Genomic DNA, 12,770 nt, shown 5'->3' on the forward strand with positions numbered 1-12,770 from the left:
ACCTTTCCTCCCTCTCTCGCTGTCTCTCTTCCCCCGCCTCCACCCTTCTCCCATTGGTCACTTTTCCGCAGGGTGTCTCCTAGGTGTGTATCTATTCGCTGAGCGAACTGACATGGTTGAGAAACGGCCAATAGAGCGCGAGGCTGGAAGTGACCGGCAGATGGAAAGGCCAGTATGATTGGTTCAGGGCCCGCATAGTCCCGCCCGCGGGAGCAGGAGCCCCGTTGAAGCAGGCGTTTCAAGATGGTGGCGCCTGGGCGGGGGAGGCGGCTCCTGTGAGGAGGCGGCGGCCGAGGCACCCCCCCCCACTCCCCCGGCCCGGGAAAGAGGAGCGGCGGGGACACGCGGAATGGCCCAGGTGGGTGCTGAGCCCACAGACTCCCGCGTCGAAGAAGGTGGGCAGGAGCGGGGCCTGCGGCCCAGCCGCTGGCTTGGTGCCGTCCCCCGGCCGGGGTGATGGGGAGGGTTTCCCTCTCCTCCCCGCGGGACAATCCTCTGCCTCCTCCCCCCAGCACAGCGAGGTAACGGGGACTGTTCTGCCTCCTCCCCAGAGCCACCCTGGGTGTGTGGAGGCCCCGTCCTACCTGCACCTCCTTCTTTCGAGTCCCCTCCCCCCTGCCCTTGGCGCGGGCAGTGAGGAGGCGCCCGACCTCCCCCAGGATAATGGCGACAAATATCCCTGGGGGGGGATTCTCTCTGCGCCCCCCCCCCCCCAGTAATATGGAGGATTTTTCCCCGCTCATCCTATTGACCGGCTCGCGGGGGTTGATGGGAAAGAGTCCTCCCCATGCACTTCTCTTGGCCCCCCCGCCCCCCCCCCCCCGGGAATGGAGAGGATCCCCCTCTCGCTGCGCGCGCATACTTAGTGGGAAAATGGGGATTGGGAAATATTTGCCCTTGCGCATCCTCTCAGCGCGCGTCCCCCTACTCTGTGTAATGAGAGGAATCTCGCTCGCTCACACGCAAGGTGATGGAGGAGCGGGGCAGTCCTCTTCATATCCTTTTGCCTATTCACAGGCTCAGCCTTAACAATGTAAGGAGAACTCCGCCCACTTCCTCCGCGCCCCCCTCCCCATCCGTCGGATTCCCTTCACGTTGGGGTAATGAGGAGAAGCCTGCACATCCTCCTGCTTTCCCACCCCCTCACCTTCACTTCTCTTCCTTCACTTTGGGGTAACAGGAAGGATTTTTCTTGTACACTTTCTTCTTCTGCCTCACTGGAGTGATGAAGGCGCTTCCCTGCACCTCTTCTATCCCTAATTGTGGATTAATGGGGTGGATTTCCATTTGATACATTCCCAGAACAGTGTGGAGGTTTATTCCTAATTCTTCTTCTCTGACTGTTTCTTCTGTGGTCAGGAATGGAGAAGCTTTCCCCCAGTCCTCTCCTTCTTTAAACAATGAAGATTCTTGCCCTGATCTGTTTATGTGAGCAATAATGAGGTTTCCCTTGGCCCCAGCTAATGGGGATCCCCCAACTGGCCACTCCTTCCTGACTGGGAAATGAGGATTCTGTACCTGATCACCTTCCACCCCAGTAATGGCTGCTCCGGCCATTCTCTTGCCCCAGTATAATGGCATCTATGTAACATTTCCTCTATAACCCTCTTTTGCCAACCCAGGCAGTGGGCACAAGTCCTCCTACCATCAGATGGAGACAGGAAACTGGCAATGCTGTGTGCTATCATTTCCCACCCCCAAAGCGGGGTGGGGTGGCTGGCTGAACCTTTTCAATTCCATTTCTGTCTCCAGCAGGTGAGAGATGTCTAGCCAGCCAAAGAACTTTGAACTTATTTTTTAGGTTTTTTTTCTTTGAATTTTTCCCTTTCTGTTACGGTTAGATAGTTTAGGGATTTTCATAAAAAGTATCACTTCTGCATATTCACATGAACACTATATGGGGGGTGGTCTTTTGGCTCTGATGTGGTGTTTTCTTGGCAAGAATTACCTTGCAAAAAGCTGCCTTACAATTTGTTTGTTCTCTCTTTTTTGTTAATATTAGGAAGCCAATACTTAAGTGTGGGGTGAATGGAAGCCTTCCTTATTCTTTTCTGTACACTACAGAACTACAAATGGTCCCACACTGCCTCCTCCCCCCCATTGAAACCACGTTAGCAAGTGGGTCATGCTGTAAATGGAGCAGCTGTTTCACTATTTGAGGGGGGCTTATTTAAGGTGCAGTTTACTGCTGCTTTTTCCAGATAACCTACTATGGTACTCATGGACGGATGTGACTGATTCCCACCAGGTTGCCACCTGGAACTGGAGTACTGCTGAGCTCTCTGACCCACCAGCCTGGCTCCCTCTCACACTATGCTGCTGTGACAAGCTGCAAAGCCCTCCATGCTTGCACTTTCACCAGCATTCACAGAGGTAGAGACTCACCCAGGTGAAGTTACATGCAGGCTCTCTAACCACCAGCCTAGGACCCCAGAGCAGTACTGTCCTGCCCTGCTCAAATCTGGCCCTTATATGGGTTTAATACTTGGTCCGTCTCTCCCTCAGTGTGAAGAGGACCATGCACACTTGTAGTAACCAAGCTGCGATTTTCCCCAGACACCTTAGTCAAACGCACATTGATTTGGATTAAAACGTATAAAACAAGTTTATTAACTACAAAAAGATAGATTATAAGTGATAGCGAACAGATGAAAGCAGATTACCTAGTAAATAAACAAAACTGCAAACTGAGTTTAACATACTACAGTAAAAGCTTTTTTATGCAGCATGCTGGGGGAATGAGGGGTGCCAGTAAGTGAAAAATTCCAGTTAACTAAACAGGAGGGAGTTTGGGTGCAGGAGGTGGTGTGGGGTTGGAGTGAGGGAGGGGGTGCAGGCTCTGGGAGGGAGTTTGGGTGTGGGAGGAGGCTCGGGGCAGGGTGTTGGGGCATGGGAGGGGTTTTGGGGTGCTGGATCCAGGGGGCGGTCACCTCAGGCTGCTCCCCGCAAGCGGTAACCTGTCCTTGCTGTTCCTAGGTGGAGGCAAGGATAGGTGGCTCTGTGCATTGCCTGTGCCCCAAGCACTAGGAGCCAATAGGAGCTGTGGAGGCAGCATGCAGAGCCGCCTAGCCACGCCTTTGCCTAGGAACAGCAGGGATAGGTGGCCGCTTGCAGGGAGCCTCTGCCCTGAGCCCCCTCCCAGAGCTTGTGCACCACACCTCCTCCTGTGCTCCAACCCCCAGTCCCACACCCCCTCCTGCACTCCAAATCCCTCATGGCTGTTCCTCCACCTAGGAGCAGCAGGGACATGTTGCCACTTCCTGGGATCCACGTGGAGCCAGGTAGGGAGTCTGCCGGCCCTGCACCAACCGGACTATAAACCAGACTTTCTATGAAGATTAGAAATGACAGTTTCGAGCTTTCCGGTTGGTACAGGGTCGGATAACACAGCTTTTACTGTAGATAGATAGGATATGAATTAGCAAATTCTCGCCCTGAGTGATAAACCGGCTGGCAGATTCTTAATGCACGAGCTGCCTTTGCTTTGCAGCTTGGGTATCCCAGGTTTTCATACACAGGCTAGAAATCCCTTTTGCCTAGGACCATCACTTCTCCCAGTTCAGTCTTCGTTCCTCAGGTGTTTCCAGGTGTGTTGTAGGGAGAGCAAGGTACCATTGTGATGTCATTTCCCCTTTCATGTCTTCTTCCCACTTGCTGGAAAGCTCTTTTGCTGTGACCTGGGTGAAACAGTTCACATTGCGTAATGCTATCTCTGAGAGGTTTCTGTTGTACACAGTTCCTGGGGTAATCCTTGTGCTTGTGTGCATTTCCTCAATAAGCCATTAACGTTGTTTGTACTTTTTACTGCTGTACTTGAAAGTCTGCTTTTGGGTGTTTTCAACCTCACAACATGTTTCAGTAACACATACATAGCACATATAATCCAATGAGATATTTATGTCTAGCGGATAAGACTTTTAGAATAATACTTCACAAGGCATACTTTGTGCAAAACATATCCTGATGATATGACAGTGGTGAATAAGAGGGTGCCAGGGTCACAACAGGGATGTGACCATATTGGGCAAAATGGTGATCGCTAACTGGCCGCACCAGTGCTCCTTGTGTTTATGTGTGTGGCATTGTCATCTGTTTTGCATAGGTGTGTTTTCTTTCCAGTATGTGGAGAAAATCATGGCTGTATCCCTGTTTGGCTTTTTTACTTGGTCATCTTGATGGCCTCCAGAGGTTATTCCCTACCTTCAGAACATGTTTCTCTGTGCCAAGACTGGTGACATGAAGGAACGTGAACTGTTCTGTGTGGTGGTGATTTATGGGGCCTTCTCCTTTGTCACAAAATCAGAACTGAACTTCCAATCGTTAATTCAGCTTTTGTCTTTCAAAACTGAATCTTCTTTGTTTTGTAAGCAGAAAATAACTTCTCTCCTGAAGGCAGTGTTGTCATGCAGACGTGGTAGATTCTGATGACATTAAGATAGATGATCCTGAGTGAGAAATTCCTTTTGGGGGAATAGTCTGTAGTTTGGGTTGAGATTTTTTTGGTTTGACTTCTAAGCTGCATTGATTATACAAGTGGCCTGCATTTCTATTCTAAAACATGGCTTTCCGGAGCAGAGGAGGGGAAACCCTGGTTATGGTGAGCCATAGAAAGGGCTCAAGTTTCTTCTGAACCACTCATCCTTTCTGGACATCTTGGGCAGGGAATGTACAGTTTCTAACAAGGAACTTAATTTCCTGAAGCCTTTTAGGGCTTTGCCTTTGACTGGACCTGTTCACATTGCTGTGTGCTAGATATTTTCATGTCTTGTGTCTACTCCATCAAGTTTATCTTGTAGCAAGAATCTGTCTCCTTCAAAGAATATGCTCAAAAAGGCAGCAAAAATTAGGATGGGTAGTATGTTGTCTTGTGATTCAGTGCTGTTTTTGTTGTTCTTTATAATCCCTGACAGCATCCTATATACTGTCCCATTAGAATGTGGAGAAAGTAAACTCCTTTCCATGCTCTCCTTCCAGATGGAGGTCTAGCATTCCATAATTCAGATGTTCTATTTGGTGGAGTTAGGTGTCCTATAGATCAATAAGAGACAGACCTATGTGTCTATATTCCCTCCAGTTTATCAGAAGTTCCTTCAGTTTTTTGTTCTGAATGTTCAGGGTGCTTAATTTCCACTTGACAGTAGCATTCCACATCTTCTCAAAGGTACTTGTAGTTCTTACTGCAGTTTTCCAAAAGGATGGTGTTAGTCAGATTTACATAGGCAATTTTTTAGTATGGTTATGTTGGGCATATGGCTTAGCAGTCAGCATGAATCTTCAGGGAATCCAATGTCAGGTTCTCATTTATCATCCATTCTCTACCATAGGAATTAATGTCTCTTGGGGTTAGTAATTTAATACCTTGATAGGTAAGCTGTTCCTTTTGGAATATTTTAATAGTGAAGCTGCAATCACAGGTGAGTTTCTTGATCCATTTGGCCTTTGTAACAGCTGAGAGCATGCCTTGAGGTTCTGAGTTCCATAATGGCATTACTGGATCTAGTGTGCTTAGCATGCTGGCTGTCTTAATCTAGGCTCCATTTGGCTTTGTTTTTAGCAGAGGGCCCTCCAAATCATCCCCTTAGAAAACAGGTGGCATAAAGGGGGTAGAAAGAGTCCCAATAAAATACCCTCTGCATAAGGGGGTCTCCCCACTGGCTCTTTATAGGTCCTCTCTCTCCGTTCCTGATGTTAGAGGTGTGGGTGAGGATGTGGCTGGGAGTGCTTCTGTGCTCTGCCTATTCTTAGCTTATCATGGGGAGCCATGAGAAGCAGAAGATAAGTTAGATCAGACTTAGGATAGCTCTGATGCCAGCAGCCAGGCACAGGACAAAAAATGCAAGAAGCACAAAGTTGGCTTAAAGGCGCCTTTGGCCTTCTTAACTCCATTCCAGCTGAAGTGCAGGTACCAAGTAACAGACAGCTTGATTCCCAGTTCATCACTTCAACTTTGATGTGAAGGAAGGACTAAGCAACAATAATTTTACAGGCAATAACATCCAGACAGGGCACAAAAGCTGCCAAATCTTGGCAGGTAAAAAGGAAGTTCCTGTCCCATTGCTGTAAAACTTGGCCGAAGAATAAACTTCTTGAGCTGTAGCTCGACACAGCCTGGAAAAGAGAAACTGCAGTAATTGATATGCCACAAAAGATGATCTTTCTAGTTGGGTCTGGGAGCTTCCTTATCAGACAGGGAGGTAAACGGTTCTTCAAGGTCAGGAACATATTAGGTCTTGGAGTGGGTACTTCTTTCATCCTTGGGATTTTGAATTTGTGTACATAATTTCTACTCCTTATAGTCAGCATTCTTCTCAAGAATCCTTCTGGAGAACCTGGACCATTTAGGAGGCATTGGTTCCCAAAGTTAGTGAATTTATACTGAGATTATTGGTTTTATCTTCCCTTCAGCCAAAACTTTCTGATGAAAAGCTTATTTTACCATGAAGAACCTAGGAATTTGTCATTCAGTCTGGCCATTATGTAGGTGTATGTGATGAAAATGAGTTTTTGTAATGGATGCATTCCACAGAGGTATAAAAGTGTAGGGCTGTTTCACACAGTCTAGGGTGTTTCAGAGCCTGATGGAAAAATAGCAAATCAGATCACTTAGAACATTAATATAACAATCTTGCTGCCTTTTCGGGATGGGATGGATAAACACTTAGCATCAGCACCCTGAGGATCCAAGTATTAGCTATTCAGGTCTTACAGAAGCAAAATAGAACTAATTTCCAGTGGCTTCCCATCCAGAATAATGGGATTATTTTAGAGCAATTAAATTGAGGCTTTCATAGATTTTAAAAGGGGATGACAACAGAGGGGAGCACTGTGATCATGTAGTCTGGCCTCTGTGATCATGTAGTCTGGCCTCCTGTTTAACACAGGCCAGAGGACTTCCCTGAATTAATTCCTGTTTGAATTAGAGCATGTCTTGCATAAACATCCAGTCATGATTTAAAAATTGCCAGTGATGAAGAATCCATCACAATCTCTGGTACAGATGCTCCCCGGGCTATGCAATTGTTCCGTTCTGGAACGCCTTGCATAACTCGAATTTTGCGTAAGTTGGAAAAGTATACCTGACTGTTACACCAAAAAAACTCCCAAACCACCCTCCTATTTCTAGATTATGGAAATTTTTCCATAAGTGCGAATTTGCGGAAGTTGGGTCTTGCATAACCTGGGGAGCGTCTATAAATTGTTCCAATGATTAACTACCCTCACTGTTAAAAATTTGCATCTTGTTCCCAGTCTGAATTTGTCTAGCTTCAACTTCTGGCCATTGGATTCTTGCTGTACCTTTCTCTGCTAGACCGAAGAGCCCATTATCAATGTTTTGTTCCCCATATAGGTACTTATTAATAGGCTGATTCTGTCATAGAGGTTGTGGAAGTCATGGATTCTGTGACTTTCTGCAACTTCTGTGACTTTTGCAGCTGCAGTGGCAGGTGCGGCTGACCCCAGAACAGCCACCCCTGAGGCCAGCTGCTCAGGTGTCTCATGGCCAATCGCTGCTGGCCCTGGGGAGTGCCCGAGCAGCGGTCCCCGGGGGCTGCCCTGGGGCCAGCTGTACCAGCTGCTGCTCAGGTGGCCCAGGCAGCTGGCCCTGGGGAGCTCCTGAGCAGCTGCTGTGCACCCCTGCCCAGCACTCCCCCAGATTTAGTCATGGGTATTTTTAGTAAAAGTCATGGACCGGTCACAGGCTGTAAATTTTTGTTTATTGCCCGTGACTGGTCCATGACTTTTACTAAAAATACCCATGACTAAATCGTAGCCTTAACTATAAGGCATGTCTTCCAATTCTTAAATTGTTCTCGTGGCCCTTCTCTGAATATTCTCCAGTTCATCAACATTCTTCTTAAATTGTGGACTCTAAAACCAGAGACAGTATTCCAGTAGTGGTCATATGAGTGCCAAATACCTTCCCCGTTCTCAGTATTTCTATGTTGATACATCTATGGCAGAGGTGGGCAAACTACGGCCCGTGGGCCACATCCGGCCTGCGGGACTGTCCTGCCTGGCCCCTGAGCTCCTGGCCTGGGAGGCAGTCACCCCTCCCCAGCAGCCACACTGCCATGTGGTGCAATGCTCTGAGCGGCAGGGCTGCAGAGCCCGGCCTGACCTGGTGCTCTGTGCTGCACAGCTGCCTGTCCTGGTGCAGCCACACTGCCTGCCACCGGTGCTCCAGGCAGTGTGGTAAGGGAGCAGGGACCGGGGGGGGGGGTGGTTGTGTAGAGGGCAGGGGAGTTTGAGGGGTGGGCAGGGGTGTGGATAGGGGTCAGGGCAGTCAGAAGGCGGGGAATAAGGGGTTGAATGCGGGCAGGGGGGCAGTCAGGAAGGAGAGGAGGGGTTGGATGGGGTGGTGGGGGGCAGTCAGGGGACAGGGAGCTGGGGGAGGGATGGGGCAGGGGTCCTGGGGGGCAGGGGACAGTTAGGGGTGATGGGTCTGGGGGGTGGTCAGGGAGAAGGGGTGGTTGGATGGGGTAGGAGTCCCGGGGGGGGCCGTCAGGGGGTGAGAAGCGGGAGGGTCGGATACCAGAAACCCAATGGGGCCCTCAGGCCAAAAAGTTTGCCCGCCCCTGATCTAAGGGATTGCATTAATGTTTTTGGCCACAACATCTCAGTGAAAAGAAAAGGAGTACTTGTGGCACCTTAGAGACTAACCAATTTATTTGAGCATGAGCTTTCGTGAGCTACAGCTCACTTCATCAGATGTTTACCGTGGAAACTGCAGCAGACTTTATATACACACAGAAATCATGAAACAATACCTCCTCCCACCCCACTGTCCTGCTGGTAATAGCTTATCTAAAGTGATCAACAGGTGGGCCATTTCCAGCACAAATCCAGGTTTTCTCACCCTCCACCCCCCCACACAAATTCACTCTCCTGCTGGTGCTAGCCCATCCAAAGTGACAACTCTTTACATAATCAAGTCGGGCTATTTCCTGCATAGATCAAGGTTTTCTCACATCCCCCCCACCCCCATACACACACAAACTCACTCTCCTGCTGGTAATAGCTCATCTAAACTGACCATTCTCCAGGTTTAAATCCAAGTTAAACCAGAGCTGTAGCTCACGAAAGCTCATGCTCAAATAAATTGGTTAGTCTCTAAGGTGCCACAAGTAAGTACTCCTTTTCTTTTTGCGAATACAGACTAACACGGCTGTTCCTCTGAAACATCTCAGTGGGAACTCATGTTCAGGTGATTATTCATCATGACCCCTGAGTCTTTTTCAGAGTCACTGCTTCCCATGGTAGTCCCCCTTAAGTATTCCTTTTTGTTTCTAATCTAATTAAACAAAAAAAAGCCTACCCTTTAACTCTGCTGTCCATAGATTTCTGCTTGTGTCCTTTGGTTTCAGTTAACAATTTTTTGCAGTTCCTAGCTTCTGATTTATATTAATTACTCTCAGCTTCCCCTTTCTTCTATTTGTTCATTCACACATACCTATATTTATATAGGTATAGGTATGTGTATATATATTTAGTAGTCAGGTTGGATTTTTAACCATGCGGCCTTTTTTCTCACTTGTGGGATTATGGCTATTTGGGCTTCTAACAAAATGTTCTTAAACAGTTCCCAATTAAACTTTTTTCTCTTTAAATTCTTTCTTCCAACTGATTTGGCTCATAACTTTCAGCTTTGTGAAATTGGCCCTTTTAAAGCATTAACTATGTTACTGATTTGTATTTGTTTTCTGTTTGCATATATTAAATGTGATCAGATTGTGATCACATTTGTACCTTAGTTTACCACTGATTTTTAGCTTTGTGCTCAGTTCCTTTTAGTGAAGTTGAGGTCTTTGTATCCAACACAGGAGAATTTGATAAATGCTTTTTGAAAAGGAGTACTTGTGGCACCTTAAAGACTAACCAATTTATTTGAGCATAAGCTTTCATGAGCTACAGCTCACTTCAGAGCTGTAGCTCATGAAAGCTTATGCTCAAATAAATTGGTTAGTCTCTAAAGTGCCACAAGTACTCCTTTTTTTTTTTTTTTTTTTTGCAAATACAGACGAACACGGCCGTTACTCTGAATGCTTTTTGAGTTGGGAAGTTGTCTTCTATAATATTGAAAAGTTCTGAGGATGTTTTAGTACTGGGAGTATGAGACCTTCAGCATATGTCACTCGGATTGAAGTCCCTGATGATCACACACTTAAATGTTCTATATAGGTGCTCATCTTGTTGCCTAGTTTGATTTGGCAGTCAGTAGCTGACCCCATCTAATATCCCGTTATGTGATTAAGTGTTAGGACGTTGATCTGTAAGCATTCAGCATTGTTTTCTTTTGAGTTGTTAGTGACTTGGAAACAGGTACAGGAACTCCTCACTTAAAGCTATCCTGGTCAAAGTTGTTACAATTTTGCTCATTTAAAGTTGTGCAATGCTCCCTTCTAATGTCATTTGGCAGCCGCCTGTTTTGTCCACTGCTTACAGGAAGAGCAGCCCATTGCAGCTAGCCGGTGGGTGGTTAGAACCAGGGTGGACTGGCAGCTCCCCTAAATTCCCTGTGCAGCAGCTGCTCAGCAGGCTATCAATTGCCGGAATTCAGCTGTCCCTCCCCCCACTGCCATGTGCTGCTCCTGCCCTCTGCCTTGGAGCTGCTCCCTGAGACTACTGCTTGCTGTGTGGGCGGGAGGGGAAGAAGAGGGGGGCTAATGTCAGGGTGTCCCCCTGCTCCTGCACCCTGCTTACCCCATCTTCCATAGAGCAGGGGGGACACATGGAGGGAGGGAGCCGCTGCCTTAGGCAGCAGCTGCAGTCTGGTCTCAGCTTGCTGATCTAATTAACAAGGCAGTGTAGTTCTGACCCCACTCTTCACACTTAAAGGGGAAATGCGCATCTCTATCTCTCAAACACACAGGGTGTGTGTCTCTGTCTGCCTTCCCACCTTTCCTGTTGCCTTGTAGAGTGTGAGAGTTAACCCTTGAGGGATCAGCCAATTGCTATTTCATCATTTAGCAGTAAGGCATTCCCTGGGAAATATCCCACCCTCTGACTCCTCCACCTCAACCAAGTTTCACAATCATCATCACTGTGTACCAGTATTACATTGTTTGTTTAAAACTTGTACTGTGTGTGTATACTGTCTGGTGAAAAAAATTTCCTTGTAACCTAACCCCCTCATTTACATTAAGTCATATGGGGAAATTGGATTCGCTTAACATGGTTTCGCTTAAAGTCGCATTTTTCAGGAACATAACTACAATGTTAAGTGAGGAGTTTCTGTAATGTAATTTTTGACTGTCACTCCTCTTTTCCTTTACCCGTGATTTGATCCTTCCTAATTAGATTATAACAGTTGATTTTAACATTCAAATCATGCTTTGTTCTTCTTTAGTCCATCGGGACTTCTACCTGGTACTTCACATTTCACAGTTGCTTTGAACTCAAAACTGCCTTTTTTGTGGCCTAGCCAAGCTTCAATTCTTTCTTGTTTTTTTATCTTTCATCTATCTCTACATGGGTAGGCTTGGCATGTTGTAATCCATTACTTTTTGAATGCTTTAATTACCTCTCCTGTCTGTTTTGTAGCTTGGATCCTGTTGTTGAAATTCACTTAGCTGGGCTGGATACATAGAGATACATTAGAGAATTATAATTGGCTTCTCTAAGTCCCCCTATGGTAATCCAGACATCTTGCCCTTGCTTCTTCATGTGTGGTGGTACTACTGACAAAGACTTCTGAAATGTTTGGGTACAATTTCTCTACTGCCCGGCAAGTTTTTGAATAGAGCAGACTCAGCCAGCTGACTCTCGTAGGGGGAGTAACATCACTTTATTTCCTGCTGGTAGGAGGACTTACACCCACTGTATGGGGTGGCACAAAGGGACTTGGCGAAACCAAATTAGCAGGTAAGAAAGAACTATAAAAGCGGCCTCTTTCCTTCCCCAGGTACTCAGGGCCCTGCACAGACAATTAACCTCCTCCCTTCTTCCTTCCTCCCCCCCCCCCCATAGAAAGCAAGTAAAATGGTATTAAGAGCCTATTTAATGTAACACTGTAAAATTACAGAGTAATTGAATATGTGTGCCAGTCTAAAGTACCTAAAATACTTTGGCTAGTAGATGCTGCTCAAAATTAATAGTAATGGTTACAAGACTTCAGTTTTAGCACTCAGGATTTAGGTTCTAAATATGTCATGAGTAAGGAATTCTAGTGACCTGTAATAGTCATGAATATAAGACCACACAACTGTTAGCATCCCTACTTAGAAAAAATCTATTCAGACTTTTTAGTAGGTGATCAAATTTTTTGTGTTATAGTATCCAGAGAGTAATTTCTGATTTGATAAACTGTTCTGCAAAATATTGCAAATAGTTAATTGAACACTGAAAAAAAAATAATCTACTGTCTCTTAAGAACATGGTCAAATTTTAAGCCTTCACTATTTGACCCTGCTTTAACATTGCAAACTAGTTGTCTTTTGAGTATATAGATAAGTATCTTAGTAACAGAATGCTATTCAATACCAAAACCAGCTGTTTTTATCTGACCCATTTAAAAACCAGTGCTTTGCACCTGCTGGTCATGCCGCAGTAGTTACCAATAGGTTTTCCTTGAACTGTGCTGGCGTAATGTGATTCTGGCGCACTAACAAAGAAACAATGAAAGCTCTTAATTCTGGTAAAAAAGAGCATTACAGTCAGTTGGAAGTTAAAATAGAGGTGCAAGTATCCTTTTTAAGTAAGAGTTTGGGAGGGAATTCCATTTTTACCTCTGATGAATGGGACAGTTGACTTTCAAGCTCTTCTGTGACAAA

General features: G+C 46.3%; 1 protein-coding gene across 7 annotated transcripts in view; it reads left to right on the forward strand.

Moving 5' to 3' along the window:
- The first annotated feature begins 208 nt into the window (after positions 1–208).
- Positions 209–12,770, forward strand: part of DGCR8 (DGCR8 microprocessor complex subunit) — a 46,724-nt gene continuing 34,162 nt past the window's right edge. For 4 of the 7 annotated variants that reach the window (XM_073312298.1, XM_073312303.1, XM_073312304.1 and 1 more), the window contains exon 1: positions 209–358. The gene's annotated coding sequence lies outside the window, so the exon portion shown is untranslated. Of the gene's footprint in view, positions 396–1,017; positions 1,174–11,802; positions 11,863–12,770 lie in introns of all 7 variants that reach the window. The other 3 variants (XM_073312301.1, XM_073312300.1, XM_073312299.1) reach the window with 3 other exon arrangements.

Source organism: Lepidochelys kempii, chromosome 15, assembly GCF_965140265.1.
Source record: "Lepidochelys kempii isolate rLepKem1 chromosome 15, rLepKem1.hap2, whole genome shotgun sequence".
NCBI classification, from domain to species: Eukaryota; Metazoa; Chordata; order Testudines; family Cheloniidae; genus Lepidochelys; species Lepidochelys kempii.